This window comes from Pelodiscus sinensis, chromosome 3 (genome assembly GCF_049634645.1).
Source record: "Pelodiscus sinensis isolate JC-2024 chromosome 3, ASM4963464v1, whole genome shotgun sequence".
Lineage (NCBI taxonomy): Eukaryota > Metazoa > Chordata > Testudines > Trionychidae > Pelodiscus > Pelodiscus sinensis.
This window is the reverse complement of record NC_134713.1, coordinates 107,830,413-107,847,668: the sequence shown is the minus strand read 5'-3', so window position 1 is coordinate 107,847,668 and position 17,256 is coordinate 107,830,413. Positions and strand designations below refer to the sequence as shown.

Genomic DNA, 17,256 nt, shown 5'->3' with positions numbered 1-17,256 from the left:
TTTTGAAATCAACAAGCCAAAATAAAAACCAGCAAAGAACTGGCTGGTGAGATTTCTGGCTCACTAATGTTAATTTTTAATAGATCTTAAAATAATGGGGAAATTCAAGAAGACTAGAAGAGAGCTAATTTGGTGCCAATATTCAAAAGCAGCAAACAGAATGACCTGGTTAATTATAGATTGGCTAACCTCACATCAATCCAGGATAAAGTAATAGAAAAGCTGACAAAAGAGTCAATCAATAAAGAATTAAAAGAAGGAATATATTTAATGCAATCAATTTGGTTTTATTGAAAATAGATTTTATCAAACACACCTGTTTTCATTTTTGATGAGATTATAAATTTGATTGATAAAAGTAACTATACATATGTAATATACTTAGACTTTTCTATGGCATTCAACTTAATACTTCAGAATATTCTTATTTAAAAGTACCATAAATTAGCATATATAACCCGAGTATGTGTATTACCCGCACCCGTTCATAACCTGCAGTTTTTCCTGATTGTGTAAAAAAAGTGTCAGATAACCCGCGCATGTATATATCCTGTGGGAGTTGAACCACGGGTACTGTTAATGAACGATAACGAGGGTAATTAACTCAGGCATCAGGGTCTGAGCCTGTCGCAGAGAAGCATTTGAGCTTCAGATACATCATTGCACAACTGCCAAAACGTAGCGTAAATGGCCGCAGCCCGACAGGGCAAACTGGCTGTGTCGCAGGAGGCTATATAAGCTAAAACATAGTATGTCTATATAACATCATAAAAACACACATTACATGGATTGAGGACTTACTAACTAAGGGTATGTCTAGACTGCATCCCTCTGTTGGCAGAGGGATGCAGATTAGGCAGGTCAACATTGCAAATGAGGCAGGGATTTAAATATTCTGGGCCTAATTTGCATATGATGAAATAAGCTATTTCAGGTGCTGTGTAGATGCACCCTTTGTGAGCTTACTGTTAAGTATGTGCTTAAGTGTTCTGCTGGATCAAGTTCTGAACTCTCTCCCTCACTCATTGATCTTCAACTATTGCAGCAGTCAAAACTGGCAACCACTCTTTCCTAACCACTCTCCAAATCTTTGTACCTCACATACAAGGTTTAGTTCTTACTTTAGAGAAGTGTCCAGTCTTAAAACAGACTTGATGAACCTATAGTTATGCCCACTGACGCAACACATCATCCAATCATCAAGCCAACACATAAAAGAGCAGAAAACTGGCATTACTGGGTAGTTACTTAAAGTTTTCTAAGTTGCCTCTATGCCGCTGTAGAAAGATAAAAATGCATTGTCATCTCTCAAGCGGAACAAATAGGACCTCAGTGATGCAGGAACAGTTGCTCTTTCTTGGCAGATTCTTGCTTGTTGAAGGCAGAGAAGATTAAAGGACATTTCTTCATGCCAAGGAAAAGGTCAACATTATTTATTATTTCAGCATTCCCATTTCTTTATCTGTTTTTCTACCATGTTCATTGTTTCCTGCAACAAGATGGAGCTCTTTCTGAATTAGACAGCTATAGTCAATAAATGCAGTGCCATGGCTATTTTGTAATATCAGCTGTTGAATAAGTTAATCAAATCAGCCTGAGCAACAAGTTTCCTTTTGCTAGTGGCATTTGCATGTACAGTTCCTAATACTTATAATCTCTGGTGAAAGTCTTTCACTTGCAAGTTCTATAGTGCCTTGCATTAATAAAAGCTAGAGGAGGAATAATCTTCATGATTACAAACATGGGATTTTTTGTCATTTACAGTAATGTTTTGGAACATTACTAGACTATGCCATCCACTCATATTAATATCACCCATGAAAGCCTGTGCCCAGCAATTACTGAAGCCAAAACAGCAAGTGACTGTCTTTTGTTCCTCTCATCGTGAGTTCATAGTTTGTGCATTTACAGAAGTGTAAAAAGTCCTAGTGTGAACTCAACGATTTCAAAACCTATACTTACACTGACAGATCACCTGCGTAGATGTTCATTACAGAATGATTTTCATATTTTCATCAGATATCATTGCAAAATAGTTTGTTATTCAAAATAGCAGAATAAATACTGCACAGCACTCTATCTGTTGCACAACATTGCACTTCGGCAACCACCCACATTATAAAATCTCAAACACAGCAGCTCATGTTTTGGAATATAAACAACTATTAAAAGTTCCTTTCTAGTTTGGTATGGCCCTAACACAGAATATATGGTTACAAAGTGTTTGCAATTGGTGCAGGAATTGTTCTCCTTATTGAGATCCAATTCTACAGTCATTACTCTTGTTGTCAGTTAAACCACTCACATGAGTAAGAAGCAGAGAAACAGATTTGGGTAATTTTTCCCCATAGAGTTTCATACTGTGGTCTATCCAACAGGCTCATGTTTATGATTCTGGAAAGTGATTTCTTGGAATTAGTTATTTTGGGGCAGGTGCATTTCTCAAATTTGTCTTTTAAATCAATTTTATTGGTTTTGGGATGCCAGTGAGACAGTTTCAGGGAGAGGTTATTGTTAGCTACGCTCTCACTGATTCTTGCCTAATCTTTCAGTACTATATAGGGGGAGTTAATGTAACAATATATTTGCGACACATTCAAGTAAGATGGGGGAGCCTGAGTTTGATCCGAAACCTAAAATGTTTTATGGGCACATTTTTGGGTGGTTTTCAATATCAGTTGGTTCTTAATCTTCAATATATTTTAAATCCCAGTTGCACTGGGGGACTATGTGCATATCCACATGGTGAAGATTGTATCTTGAGGTTCTTCCTTTGGAAGAAAGTGGGCACCTCAGGCTATGTCTAGACTGCAGAGTTATATCGGAAAAATATATGCAAATTTCAAACTGCAAATTTTGTTCGGAAGAGACTTTTCCAAAATTTGGCCCATTTACACAGGACCACATTTCAGAAAAACCTCCTCTTTTGGAACATCCCTTATTCCTCATACAATGAGAAATACAGGGATGCTGAAAGAACACATCCGCTTTTTAAGAAACTGTTCCAACAAAGCGGATGCGTTCCTTGGACGCAGCAGAGCTTTTCCAGCTCCAGTATCCCAGAAAAGCTCTACAGTGTAGACATAGCCTCAGTTAGCCCATACATTGTTTCCTTGGTAACAGCACTTCTGTTTCCCAGTCCTGGGGTATAAGGTATTACCTTGTAACTTTTATTGAGTCAACCTTCTTCTGGAGAGTGGCAAGGGTGTAAAAGAGACCAAAAACATTTTCAAGGCCCACAAGAAGCCACATCCCTCCCCCATACAAAGGAAGGAAGCAGTCTTTTAAATTCCAGAGAAAGTTTCAACTCCCATCTCCCTCCACAGCCAGAGGCTAAAACTTAGGTCTTGGGCATTTCTACAAAAGAAATAAATAAACTAACCTATATTCTTATCTCAGAGGGTTCAGGCTGTAGTGTTCTGAAGCCATGCTCTTGCCCTGGTCTGCAAGCTCTAGTCCTTTTTTCAGATGGGTAGCCATGTTAGTGTGTTTCAGCAGAAACCATGCATAAGATGAAGTGGGTTCTAGCCATGAAAGCTTATGCCCAAATGGATGTGTTCATCTTTTAGGTGCCAGAAGACTCCTTGTTGTTTTTGCTCGTTCTTTTTGTTTTGGCTGCCAGCCCAAGTAGGCAGAATTCTTCCCTTTGAAGGCCCATCCCAGGTCTGACAAATTACTCAGGTGTGGCCATAGGAGCTTATCAACCCCTTTTCACTGGATAATGGGGAAGGCGGATCTTAATGTCGGAACCTGACTCACTCACTTCTGACAAGAAGTCTGGATTGCTACACATCTCTCTTGTGCAGAGATGAACTTGAAAGCTATTGGGCTGAAGGAATAAACACCAGTGTAGGATGTGGGAGTTCATTTCCTTTATCATATTCAGCTATTCAAGCAGAGCATGATCAGCAATAAGAAAAAAATGTGTTAATTGACAAATAACAGCTGAGAACATCTATAGCTCATTTGACCATGAGAGATTCTTTTTCAATAACAGAGTAAGCAATTATAAAATCGACCTTAGGAGACTAATTTTGGACCAAGGTTCTAGTGTATACTAGACCTGAGAAAGGCCCCTTTGAAGGCATACATTAGAAGCATCTATTCACAGGATACATATTTTTGTTACATCTGGATTACAAAGGACTGGTTCTTGGCATAATCATTTTAAAGAGTTCCCTAAAAGCCTTGGTCTATTGAATCTTGCAGTCTACCATCCTTTATTAGATCTCTGAGAGAGGCTACAAAATGGTAGCAAAGCCAGATATAAATTGGCAGTAGCATCCAGATAGGTTGAAGAACATGCCTCTTTGTGCGAAGGGTAGGACATTTCAATAAAGTCTATACTCTTGTTAACCATCAGTCTAAATCAGCCTCCCCCAGGTATATCTAAGGTCTTCTCAGTTTGCAATTGTGCTTTTGGCCATAAGTGGAGCCTTGGCCAAGAATTGGAGGACTGCTTGGATATGACACGGGCAAGGATCCCAGTCTCCACCATATATTACTATATTGTTTAAATAAATAAACTGGTGCACAATGTGGGACACCTATTAATTAGGCAAAGTTCCCAGAAAGATTTTAAAGTATGGTACCATGTCAAGCACACTGCAGTAATGTAATTTTGAGGTGATGAAGCCATGGATAACATTTCAGAGGCTGTCTTCAAAAGAGGCTGCATTCACGCCCGAAGCAGATGAAAAAAAGAAGTTCTAATCACAACTGCTATTTGAAAAGCCATGTTAGTCTGTAAATTTATATGTATTTGTCAGTCTCTAACGTGCCACAGCACTACTTGTTGTTTTTAACTGCTATCTGAGTGTCTCATTACAGCTGGGCTGTGTCTAGACTGGCATGATTTTCCACAAATGCTTTTAATGGAAAAGTTTTCTGTTAAAAGCATTTTCGGAACAGAGCGACTAGATTGGCACGAAAAAGCACTTTTTGCGGAAAAGCGTCCGTGCCTATCTAGACGCGCTTTTCTGCAAAAAAGCCCCAATTGCCAGTTTTGCGATCGAGGCTTTTTTGTGGAAAACAAATCTGAGCTGTCTACACTGGCCCTTTTGCGCAAAAGTTTTGCGCAAAAGGACTTTTGCCCAAACGGGAGCAGCATACTATTTCCGCAAGAACACTGACAATCTTACATGAGATCGTCAGTGCTTTTGCGGAAATTCAAGCGGCCAATGTAGACAGCTGGCAAGTTTTTCCGGAAAAGCGGCTGATTTTCCGGAAAAATTAGCCAGTCTAGACACAGCCGTGGGGTTTTACAAAGACTCCCACATTATCTCAGGTGAGAGATGATACTTGCAGGAACTCAAAGGAATCAGTACAGGCAGTCCCCAGGTTACGTACAAGATAGGGAAGTAGGTTTGTTCTTAAGTTGAATTTGTATGTAAGTCGGAACTGGCGTCCAGATTCAGCCGCTGATGAAACTGACCAGCAGCTGACTACAGGAAACCCGAGGTAGAGTTGCTCTGCCCCAGGCTTCCTGGAATCAGCCGCTGATCAGTTTCCACAGCGGCTGAATCTGGTCGCCTGGGACAGAGCAACTGGGGCACTGCCGGGTAGGTCCCCGCAGCACCACACCTCGACGCTGCGGGGACCAACCCGGCAGCACCCCAGCTGCTCTATCCCAGGCGTCCCGAAGTCAGCCGCTGCTGAAACTGACCAGCGGCTGACTACAGAAAGCCCGAGGCAGAGCAGAGCAAAGCCGCGGAGGACGCAGGCGGCGGGACCGCGGCGCGTTTCGGCGGTCCCGCCACCTGCATCCTCCGCGGCGAGAAAAGCCCTGTTCGTATGTAGGGATCCAACGTAAGTCGGATCCACGTAACTCGGGGACTGCCTGTAATTTCTCCATAGTATCAGACCATTGCTTTTCTAAACTTAACAAACTCACCTCTGGGTTTGACTACATTTTAAATGCTACGGCAGCTCAGCAACAGTGCTGCAGCTGCTTTGCTGCAGTGCTTCAACATAGACACTCCCTACACAGTCAGCATACCTACTTCACCTCCCCAAGATAGCAGATAGGAAGAAATCTTCTGTCAACCTAATGCTATCAATTCCAACTGTAGGTCAACTTTACCACAGTGTTCAAGGGTGTGATATTTCATACCATATTCCAGTCCCAATCAGACACTAGATAATTAGGGAAGATGGAAAAGAGAATTGGGTATCAGAAGAATACTGACAACTTCATTTTCTTATTTAGAACCAGGAATAGATGCTATTTGGTTTGCCAACCAATGGATGCTATTTGGTTTGCCAACCAATGGATAGACACTGGGTCAGACAACCAACCAACTACTATTAATATTGTGTCCCCAATGCAAATGCTGAACATAATTTGCTGCGTCTAGACTGGCAAGTTTTTCCGCAAAAGCAATTTGCACTGGCCACTTGATTTTATGCAAAAGCACTGACGTTCTACTGTCCGAAATCAGTGCTTCTTGCGCAAATGCTTTGACGTTCCCGTTCGGGTAAAAGCACTTTTCCGGAAATGTTTTTGCACAAGAGGGCCAGTGTAGACAGCTGAAAACTGTTTTGCGCAAAAAGCCCCGATGGCGAAAATGGCGATCGGGGCTTTCTTGTGCAAAACCGCGTCTAGATTGGCACGGACGCTTTTCCGCAAAAAGTGCTTTTGCGGAAAAACGTCCGTGCCAATCTAGACGCTCTTTTCTACAAATGCTTTTACCAGAAAAACTTTTCCGTTAAAAGCATTTGTGGAAAATCATGCCAGTCTAGACGCAGCCAATTGTGTATACACCCTGCACACCATCATGGCAGATTAATTGAACCAAATCCTTTGTAGAGCACAAGTAGAAGCTCCACCAGATGAGCAAAAAAAATGAGATTTCTTTGCACAAGCAAGCTCCCTCACAAATAAACAACTAGAACTCAGAGTCATGATGGAAGCCACTATGATGACAAGGCAATTGCTTCCAACACAAACGAAGAGGCATTAAATATAACAGTCACTCCGTGTGTGCCTCAGTTTTCCTGGGCACTATACCAATAGCGGAGATGGTGATGGGAATTTCTCCTCCAAGTATGTACACAGTGGCTGATTCTTTCTGTAACTGGAGCCTAGGCGGGTGGTATAACCAGGTGACACCTTTTGCCCCAGAAGCTGGACAAAGGCTGGAGACAACGCCGGTTGCAGGGGAACACCAGATGATGGGTGTGTGAGGGAGTCTCACTGGCTTGTGGTGCAGAGATGGGGGCAGATCTCTTGGCTTTGGCCCACCCTCTTCTCCCTCCAAGATGGATTGTACTGACTGCTTCTAGTTTCTGTGCTGTAAAGTCTTCTCTATGCTGTATCCCTATAAACTAATAAACTTTCTGTTCTACCAGGTGGCTGAGAGTCTGACTGTGGATGGGGATGCAGGGCCCGGGAACTGCCCACACCTCAATGACAACCACTTATGAGAAAATGGTAAAATCGGAGTAAAATTGTAGGCTATGTCTACATGTAAGTGGTCTTGCTTAATCCTAGGCCCCGACTGGTGCTCAGGCCTATACTTATTAGTCCAGTGGCCCCTTTAAGACAGTGGGGCCTGAGTGTGGGGGAGGCTGCAATGCCCACAGCAGCCTAAATGTCAACACAGCCATGACCCTGGTTCAGGGCAGGGCAGGCAAGCAAACAGTTTCTGCAGTCAGTTTTTAGCCCAGGCCCTGGTTCAGGGCGGGGCAGGCACACAAATAGTTTTCTCGGTAGGGTTGCCAGGTGTCCAGTATTGAACCAGACAGTCCGGCATTTTTGCCTCCTGTCCAGTAAAAAAATTCACAAAATACCAGACACCTATCCATACTGAGTAGTATGGTTATAAAGAGAACCAGAGAAAAACAATATTTACTACAATAGTTTCCCCATCTTTAATAATATGCTCCTTAGGAGCGTGAAATGATGTATCTCCATGTTTTCCAGCAGAGAGGTTGTCCCATGTGTATAGGCCATGTCTTTCCCTCAAAATCTTCAGTATTTCCATCCTCAGAAAGCAGTGCTGCCTACTGCTTTAGAAATGACATTATTAGGGAGGGCTGTCTAACCATTTGGAATCTTAATATCTTCTTTCTTGTTCAGGCTTTATTAGGACGTCTGATATAAAAACTTTTACAAATGGCAAAAAGATTTTTTTTCACCTCCACCCCCATCCCATATGAATTGTATAAGACAGCATTTTAAAATACACACTGAATGGGTCAGACTGTCTTTCTAACTAAAAAAATGAGCTCATTAAGTATTTTCCTAGATGCTGTCGTATCTTGGATGAATAATAAGCAGATTATTATCGTCTATAAAAATTGTTCTCTTTAAAATACCATGTATTTTAAGAATAACATTTATATGTTTTGACTTTAAAATGACAAAATGCAGTAAAATGTAAATTGGCAGTCAATACTCAATTCTTTCATGGACTCTTCTTATCATGAGTTAAAAACAGAATAACAGCGCTAGCTTCTCATTTCCAAGCTTTTGACAAATGTTTTGGAGTAGCTATAACTCAACTGTATGGGCTTTGGGAGCTTCTTGGCTGACTGCCATGGTACAAAAGAATTATCACTAGAATCAAACTACAGGAGAACCTATCCTGCATCCACTTCTTAGCAATAGAGAGAAGATGACTGACAATGTGAGAATAATAGAGAAGGTTGGAACTATTCACCACAAAATATTTGAATTCAGCATAGGAAAGAATATGACCACAAAATGTGTTCAAGAGAAATCCATTTCAGAAAAGTACATTTGGGGGAATTATTAAATCTAAAGCTCAGTTCTGAAACCTATATTCCTGAGTGTAGTCCCAATTGTCCAACGGAACTAACTGTGTCAGCAAAGACTCCTTATGTTAATATGGGTTACAAAATTATTCTCCTAGGAAGCAGTTTGATAGATGGAAGTATTCAAGCCCACCAGTGAAAAAGGAGTATGTGGGATCCAAAAAGATACCATAATTAAGTCACAACAAATTACAACTTCAATAAAAAAGAAGAATACAAGTAACAATAAAAGAGACTGCTGTTGGTCCTGGCTGACAGACCAGCTTTGGGGGCCATTGCAGCAAATAAAATTTGGAGCAAATAAAAGGAGACCTGAGGGTGCTCTAATTTTTACCAGTGGCTGAACTGATACTTTTCTAGTTCCAGGAATAGAAAGTGAGGAATAAATATTGCATACAGTCACCTTTGCCCTCCTTCCCCAAGGTTCTGTGCTAAGCAAAGATTGGCCAGACGTAATGAATTAGGCTTGTATCGTAAGGCATTCAGACAAAGTAGCAAAGTTAAGGTTGTGCAACCGTTTGTGCAAACAATGTAAGCTTGGTATTTCCTCACTTATAAGTGCTCCTCTTTGTGATTTCTTGTGGCCCATTTTTATTTAATTTTTAATTATGTTCCTGGGTTTTTGTTGTTGCAGTTTTTCTGAAGAATATATTTTTTTAAAACAAATCTTGTATTAGTTCTATTGAAACTAGGTGTGCTGCCACATTGAAAACTTCATGCAACTTGAACTTCTGGGCCATGTCATTCTTGGTATAAATGGCTTCAATGGAACTAGGCTGATCCACATCAGCTGAGAATTTGGCCTTTTAAAGTTGCTAGTGGCATCAGATTCCAGCATTTAAGATGGGGAAATGTATTTGAAAAGGGTAAGAGTTGTCCAGGAGTCCCTTCTTCCTTCACTGAGCTCATGCTTAAATGTGAAGTAAAGAATACAGGATGTCCTGTATTCTTGCTGTGATACTAAACTAGCCATGTAAACATATGCAGTGCAGTACTTTCTTTCAAACTGTTGGAAGACTTCTGAAAAAAAGTACTGAATGTTCCTTTAAAGACTACTGCACTTGTACAAATTATGATTTTTCAGACTCTCTTAACTCAACCAAACCAAAAGCAATTTTTCATAGACCATTGAAAAGAACTTCTCTTCCCTTACAGCCATTTCCCTGCCAAATTTTCAACTTCTATTTTTTTAATCGAATTTATACACAAATTACTTGCTAGATTTGAGATTAATGTGCAACATTAAGTGCCCAAAGGGATCTATAAATAAGATTCCAAGATTGTCACTGTGTGTGTCAACTCTGAAGCCTAGAAGGTCTGCATAGCATGAGGGTCTGCAAAGGCCTCTTGTTGATTAGAATATCATTAGCGGTGCTGGATGGGGGTGCTGAGCTGCACCCCCCCACACACACACACACACACTCCTGTTTGTGCTGCTCAGTATCCCAAGCTGAGGTCACACGTAGGGTTGCCAACTTTCCTGGACTGGACAGACAGGACAGCATTGCCACAGCTGGAGATGGCAGCTGAGCCCCAGGCTGAAGCCAGGAGCAGAGCCTTGAGCCAGTGGCAGTGGAACCTCCAGGGCCAGTGGCCTGGATCCTGGGGACAGCAAGTTGTAAGTCCACAGGGATGGCAAGTGGCAGAAACCTGAGGGGTGAAGGAGCCAGGTGGACATACAGGAGGAGGAGGCCACCTGGAGGCAGGGACTCAAGGCTGGCAAAGCCACTGGATAGTCAGAAGTGAGGCCAGCTTCTGGGTGCAGGGAAGCCAGGTGCAAAACCTGGGGTTGCTGCAGCTACCACCCACACCCCTACTTCCCATGCCTTTGGAAACATCACTGGGTTTGGTGGCCTGTGACTGTCCAATTTTTAAGCTTTCAGACATTTTGACTTTACAAATTACACCCGCACAGCGTGCAGCTATAATAAGGCATGTATAGTAAGCTACAAGAAGGCATGCCAAGAGATCTAAACTATGGTATCACAAGTAACTCAACCAATCACCATCCTTATCTACAGCTAATTTTCATTAAACAATTTCATTGGTGATATGAAGGAGACTTCACAAATAGTTGATTATTTGACCCCACTGCCACAATTCTTCAAGACCATCCACACAACAACACAACCAACCTGAAACACACATGGCCCCTCACAGCCTACATGCCCCTCACCCCTCATTTGCCATCCCCACAAATTAACACAAATCTTTCCATGTGAAGTGATGGAAACAGCTAGAAGAATGGCTAAGAGCCTTTTTTGGTCAGAATATTACCGGATTCAGTCATCACTGGACCCTGTAAGAACCAGATGGAATGTTAGAGTCTAAGGGTTCTATAGCAGAACCACTGTTGGAATGTGACAGTTGATCAAAGACTGTGGGAGTATGAGCCATGTGGAGTAAAAAACAAGTATTTGTGTCTCCATCCAGGGGGCAGTCCTATGCCCAAACTTCCAGAAACATGTACAAAAAGCAACATTTTCACTACCACAAAGCACATAGAAACAGCATCCTGAAAATACTACTTACCTATGTAGCTTTACTCCTGCTCCATAGGATTACCTGTTCCCTAATACATGCTGCTTTGTTTTGTGTTAGCATATTTACCATGTTTTGCAAGTGTTTCCTGACACATTGTTTGGCAAACTAGTACACAGGCATACCAGTACTGGAAGAATTTGATTCCAAGCCATACAGGATTGAGCACAACTGAAAATGGGTCCTGCATGTTCTGGTATACAGTGGTACCATTACCAGTAACCACTCCTCCCCCCCCCCCAAGCTTTGCTCACACACAATGCCAAGAAAGAAAGCTACTTTCATCGTCACTGAAAGGATAAAATAGGGATAATATTAAGGGAGAATTAATTGGATATAGAGTGCACATAAGGGCTTTCGTGATCCAGCCCATGCAATGGCTTTCAGCTACCGGTTGTAAAATAAAGCAGTCATGTGACACAGGAACGGCCCAAGCTATTTTGGTAGGCAAAGTGGAAAACATTTTCAGCACTGTATCACCAATAGGCAAAAAAAAAAAAAAAAAAAAAAAAGGCTAATCAATCGGAGTAGAAGAAAAAAAGAGACAGTTGCTATGTAATTGTGTTAACTTGCCCACCCCTAGAACTAGCCCTGTGTTTGGACATATAATTATCTATCAGGGAAGTTTTGTTGACATGACATAGAAGTAGCATATGAGTGCTACTATGTATATGCAAAATAACAGTTAATCACAAGGCTACTGTTGAATAGTATACTTGTCCTCACGAAAGTGTGATGTAGATAAATATATTCATCCATGAATTTCTCTGGTTAACCTAATAACTTGCAAAACACCCCTCCTAGGTTTTTAACCTTCTTATTTCCCAATACACTCCAACTATGCAATTCCCCACCTTACTGACATCTAATAAAGTTATTATGGTAATATTAATATACAATTATTCAACAGCCTTCATTGTTATTTATTGATATTACAAAAGCCTCACTACACCTCTGTAGGCAAGTAGTTTTATACCTTCTATACAGCCATAAAGACGTTACATGGCTTTTTGAAGGTCCTAAAACAAATTGATGGCAGAGCAGGAACAGCTAGAATAAGTTATCCTGGCTTCTAGCTCTTTCATCTACACAATGCTCCTTCCTCCGATGTTATTCACCAGAAAATTACATTGCATTATAAAGCTCACCTTTGTGGATATGTATCTTTCATAATATTAATTAAACAAGGAAAGAAAAAGTTATGGGAATACAAATTTAAACCTCTGAAAATCAGGAACTACAGAATTCAGGTACATGCTACCCCCACATCACAAAGTTAACTCTACCCTTGAAACTGGAAGTAGCCACTGGGAATAGTAATAGTACAATAAGGTTCATACCATAAGAAGTAGACCTGAGTAGCAGGGGAAAGCACTCTTGAGTATTTGGGGTTGTGTCCCACAAATTTGAATACCAGTGTTTATTTTCATGTATTCCTGATCTACTGGTTGGTGACCACTGCACTATACTGACCTAAACCCAAGTTTTATCTTAGTAAAGAGAAGGTGTTAGACTTGGGGTGTGTCTAGACTACAGAGTTTTGTCGACAAAAGTGGACTTTTGTTGACAAAACTATACCTGCGTCTACACTACCGCTGAGTTCTGTCGACATAACGTTGACAGAACTCAGCAGTTTTGTCGACGCTGGTAAACCTCATTTTACGAGGCATAACGCCTTCTGTCGACAGAGTTCTGTCGACAGAAGGTGTTATTGCCTGTAGGGTTGTGTCTAGACTACAACTTGCTTTGTCGACAGAACTGAATGTAGTCTAGACGCTCTTTGTCGACAGAAGCTTTGTCGACAGTATCTGTTGACAAAACTTCTGTCGACAAAACCCTGTAGTCTAGACGTACCCTTGGTCCTACCATGCTCATGTGCTTCGTTGCAAGAGTAGAGTACTGATGTGTGTTATCAATATGATAGAGCATTAGTCAAAGAAGGCAGAGATAAGATTATGTTGTGAGCATGGCATGTTCCTTAACTTTCTACCTTCTAGTTTTCAGAGGTTTATGTGCCCATTATTTTAACTCTTCAATTTCTTGTTTCAGAGTTCAGCTGAACTTGAAGTTCTTCATCAGCATCCTTAGCAACCTTAACTCTGCTTTCATTTAGTCTATCTCAGTTCCATGCTGGGGAAAGGGTTAAGAGTATGAGTCTTGATTACATTACCCTAATTGCTTACTAAAGTCTTTAATCTTCCCTTTAATTACTGTTCATTTCCTGAATAACAAAATCAGAATCTGCATATGGATTTTGAAGTACTTTAAAAATTCATTTTTAAAAGAAAAATTTTGGTCTCAGGACAAACCAGCCCCTGCAGAATGCAGATAAAGAAAAAGCAATGTGCACAATACACATTCTTGGAAAGCTGGCAAAAGTTAGGTTCAAACTCACAATGTTGAGTTCAAATTCAACAACCACAGTATATTACTGTAAGCTGCCCATTTATTGTAACAAACTCCTGCAAACTTCCTTATGTCAACAGGGCCTTAGCCCTGCTGTATTTCTCAGTCTTCTCCATTGCAGGTATGTGCTCTAGCCAGAATTATAAGGTGGGGTCCCCCACAACCATGTCCTCCTCCAGCCAGATTTTACATGGTACCTGATCTGGTAAGAAGCTTCCAAACACACGTATTGTGTCAAGCCCTGCATGCTACTTAGGCACTTAAATGCCTGCCTTCTCTCCCAGTTTGTGAACATTTTGTGGCTTAGGGAAATAGGTGGTTAGATGGCTAGAAGGAATCAGTAGTGCACATGCCCAGAGGCAGAAGTGTAGGCACCAAAAAAAGTTTTACCTGAAAATGTAGGTGCCAAGTGAGTTTAAGGACCTACAGTGTTCAACAGGACTTTTCTCCCACCTCTACCAGTCATATATTACTGTTGCCTGAATTGAAGCAGCATTTTACCAGATTTTGCATTTCTGCCAATCTTGATGAGGAAAATAGGTATTAACTCTCCGCCCAAGTCCTTCGTAAAGTGTTTTTGTACATAGAAGGCCAGTAAATAATTAGGTAATTGGGATAAAGAAATCTGATGGGTTCTTCATGATGAGAAGTAGGTCACCTGGGAATCCATGGAAGCATTTGTTAGCGAGAAAGCCTGGCTCTGTTATTAATACCCACAGCTGTGAATCTGACTTTTCTCCTCACTCTACCACAGAAATGGCTTTGTATCCTTAAGTATGTCCTTTGGCTTCTTTGAGTATGTGTAGATTAAAGTCTATGGTCCAATTGTAACCTAAATTTTCCAATTGATTATAACACCTTTGTAAATACAAATCTAGACATTCCATAAAAATGTGTTGCATGAAAAAAATCTGTGCAGTGTCTAGATTAGGGTGTACAATGATGGTATTTAAGTATTGGCAATCAATTACCTCAAGTTACAATGAGGTAATTTAATTCAAGTTACAACAGGACCATAAAAGCTAGAACAAGAATTTGAGTAGACCTTAAGCTGTTGAATAGGCTGTGAAACAAGAAAGATTTATTCTTCCTACATTAGATTAATATTGTTCCTAAATTAAATGTTTTCTTCTTCACTGGATTTTGGTTATCTCTGCATAATGACAGTGTCAAAATCACATTTATAACCCCATTTGGAAGAGTCTGTTTTCAGCAAACTCCATTTGAAATCGCCTCATTAATTGAAATCATCTAGAGAATAATGTCTGAGCTCCAACGTGCTCATTAGTAATAATAGCTGTCTGTGCCAATGGAGCTATAGTGGATTGAAAGAGCTTGAAAGAGGCGTAATCTACTGGTGAAAGTATACAGAAGCACAGAAGTTAAAAAACCAAGCACATGGACAACAGAGAAAAACTCTCAAAGCATGACAAGCTGTTCAATTGGTAGGAAATTCAGAGATCTCAGATCAGAGGGGCGTCACCTAGGAAACAACTTCTCCATTCTTTCCCACAGCAGTTGAAATGGATTTTACTGAGACAGCCTCTTGAAGATGCCTATAAACCTACCCACCCGCGATGGAACTTAGGAAGATCCTTCCCTCCATCTTCTCTTTGCTTAAGAGTCCCAGAGTTGGACTCAAGCCCAAATGTTTACACCACAATTAAACAGCTTCTTAGCCTAAGCCCCGCAAGCCTAAGTTAGCTAGTATCTTGATATACCCTCAAGACAATATTTAGGAATTCACGGTCTCAGCTGTACTGCTCCAGCCAAAGAGCCTTCAGTCAAGCCCTGAGACCTTTTCTGGAGGGAACTCTCCTTCAGGGAGCATGAAGTTCTTCTGGTTAATGTGAAAATCTTAAGAATCTGCTGGTTACCTCCAAGTCATTATTACCCGAGCAAGGATTTTAACAATAACTCCACACTTTAAAACCTCTTGAAATGAGCTGCAGCATTTTCCCAACCAGCAAAACAAAACCCATATCAAATATTTAAGCTTTGAAGTTGCAACTAAACACAGTCCTGGCATAATAACCTATTTCCACAGCTACAAGTGACAGAGGCAGCCCAAAGTGACCCATGGTCACAATGACTTTCCTGCACTCAGGAAGACAGAAGAGGAACATACTTCATGTTTGAAAACAATGCTGAACACTGTGATTGAAACTAAAACAGGGGAAGTGCCAAGCTAAAAAAAAAAAAAGTGAAATTGGGGCATAACAGCAGGGCTCTCAAACACAAATTCAAACTGAGCATCAACTTTGAATGAACCCTTTTCATTCATTAACATTACATGATTGGTGATTATGTTTATCACTATGGTATCGTTATCATCTCAAGTGACCACTCTAACCAGGCCATCCACTGCCCAACTTTTCAGCCCCTGGTGGATCTGCCCTCCAGTTCTCATTCTCATCACCAACTAAGACTTTGTCCTTCTGACGGAGGCGTTTCTGAGAGAGCTGGGGATAAGGGAGGCAATGGTCACATAAATATACCTGCTCCCTGAGAACTCAGAATTAACTGGGTTTTTTTTAATGAAAATAAATTAATAAAATTTGATGGTGAATTGCCTATAACAAGCCATTAGTTACTTTTGCTACTTCCTGGTAGTAAATGGAACTTCCTGTAGCAACGGGAGCACCTTTCCACAATAACGGTGGGGGTCTGCACATTTACCGTATTGTTTGGTGTCTGTCTCTTAGTCCTGAGACTCCTGTCAATTCCCTGGAATCGTAAGTCCCCAAAGTCTGTTGCACTATGATTTATTCCCAGGAGGGAAATTCAGAAATTTAGAAATATGGGCTAAAATGAAACTGAGCCCCAGCAGCTAAAATGCAATTCAGTTTAGATCAAAGCATCTAAGGGATTCTGTCTCTTGGAACACTAAAGCATTTGGAATTGTTTGCTATTTTAAGACATTACATCCAAACATGACATCAGAGATTCAATTAATGTAGGACCGAAAGACATCATTTGTGTCTATAAATGTGCTGGGCAATGGGCTGCCAATTATTTAAAAACCTACATCACCTCTGCCAATGCTAAGACTTCCCAGCCATGCAGGCAATACAAGCAATTCTGGTACTGTCATTTTAGTTCTTGGGAAAGGTGTTACTTCATCTTGGATTTTCTACAGTTTGCCAAGAGGGAGGGGGGAAATTCTCTTATTTTATTTCTATATTTAAAATTAACTTTTGCATTAATTCAAACATGGGATCAGTAAGAGACTTAAATGTAAATTCAGTTACCTTTCAACAATGTATTGTTAGTTCCTCTCTTCGTAGTGCTTTTTTCTGAAGTGGTTTGTGTGAGAAGCAGACTTTCCCCATATCCCTCAGCCCCTTTGCCAGTTTCTGCTTTATATAGAGAGATCATAATCCTGCATGATCTCTATCATTATAAAATCCCAGCCATTCCCACAGCAGCAGTTTGATGTCACTAACAGGAAGCAATGAATTCTAAGAATGAGTAGGAAGGAAATGAGGTCATTTTACAGGGAAAAGGCCCCGGGTTGGATAACATATGGAT

At 40.8% G+C, this 17,256-nt stretch overlaps 1 protein-coding gene and 1 long non-coding RNA gene across 7 annotated transcripts in view; one reads left to right on the top strand and one right to left on the bottom strand.

Moving 5' to 3' along the window:
* The window catches only part of LOC142827919 (uncharacterized), a 29,319-nt gene extending 13,765 nt beyond the window's left edge, over positions 1-15,554 (top strand). Inside the window, exons 3-4 of one of the 2 annotated variants that reach the window (XR_012902727.1) lie at positions 7,351-7,432; positions 15,241-15,554. This is a non-coding gene — a long non-coding RNA (uncharacterized LOC142827919). Of the gene's footprint in view, positions 1-7,350; positions 7,483-15,240 lie in introns of those variants that run through there. The other variant, XR_012902726.1, reaches the window with a different exon arrangement.
* The window catches only part of ESR1 (estrogen receptor 1), a 297,806-nt gene that overhangs the window by 211,928 nt on the left and 68,622 nt on the right, over positions 1-17,256 (bottom strand). The gene's annotated exons all lie outside the window — the stretch shown is intronic.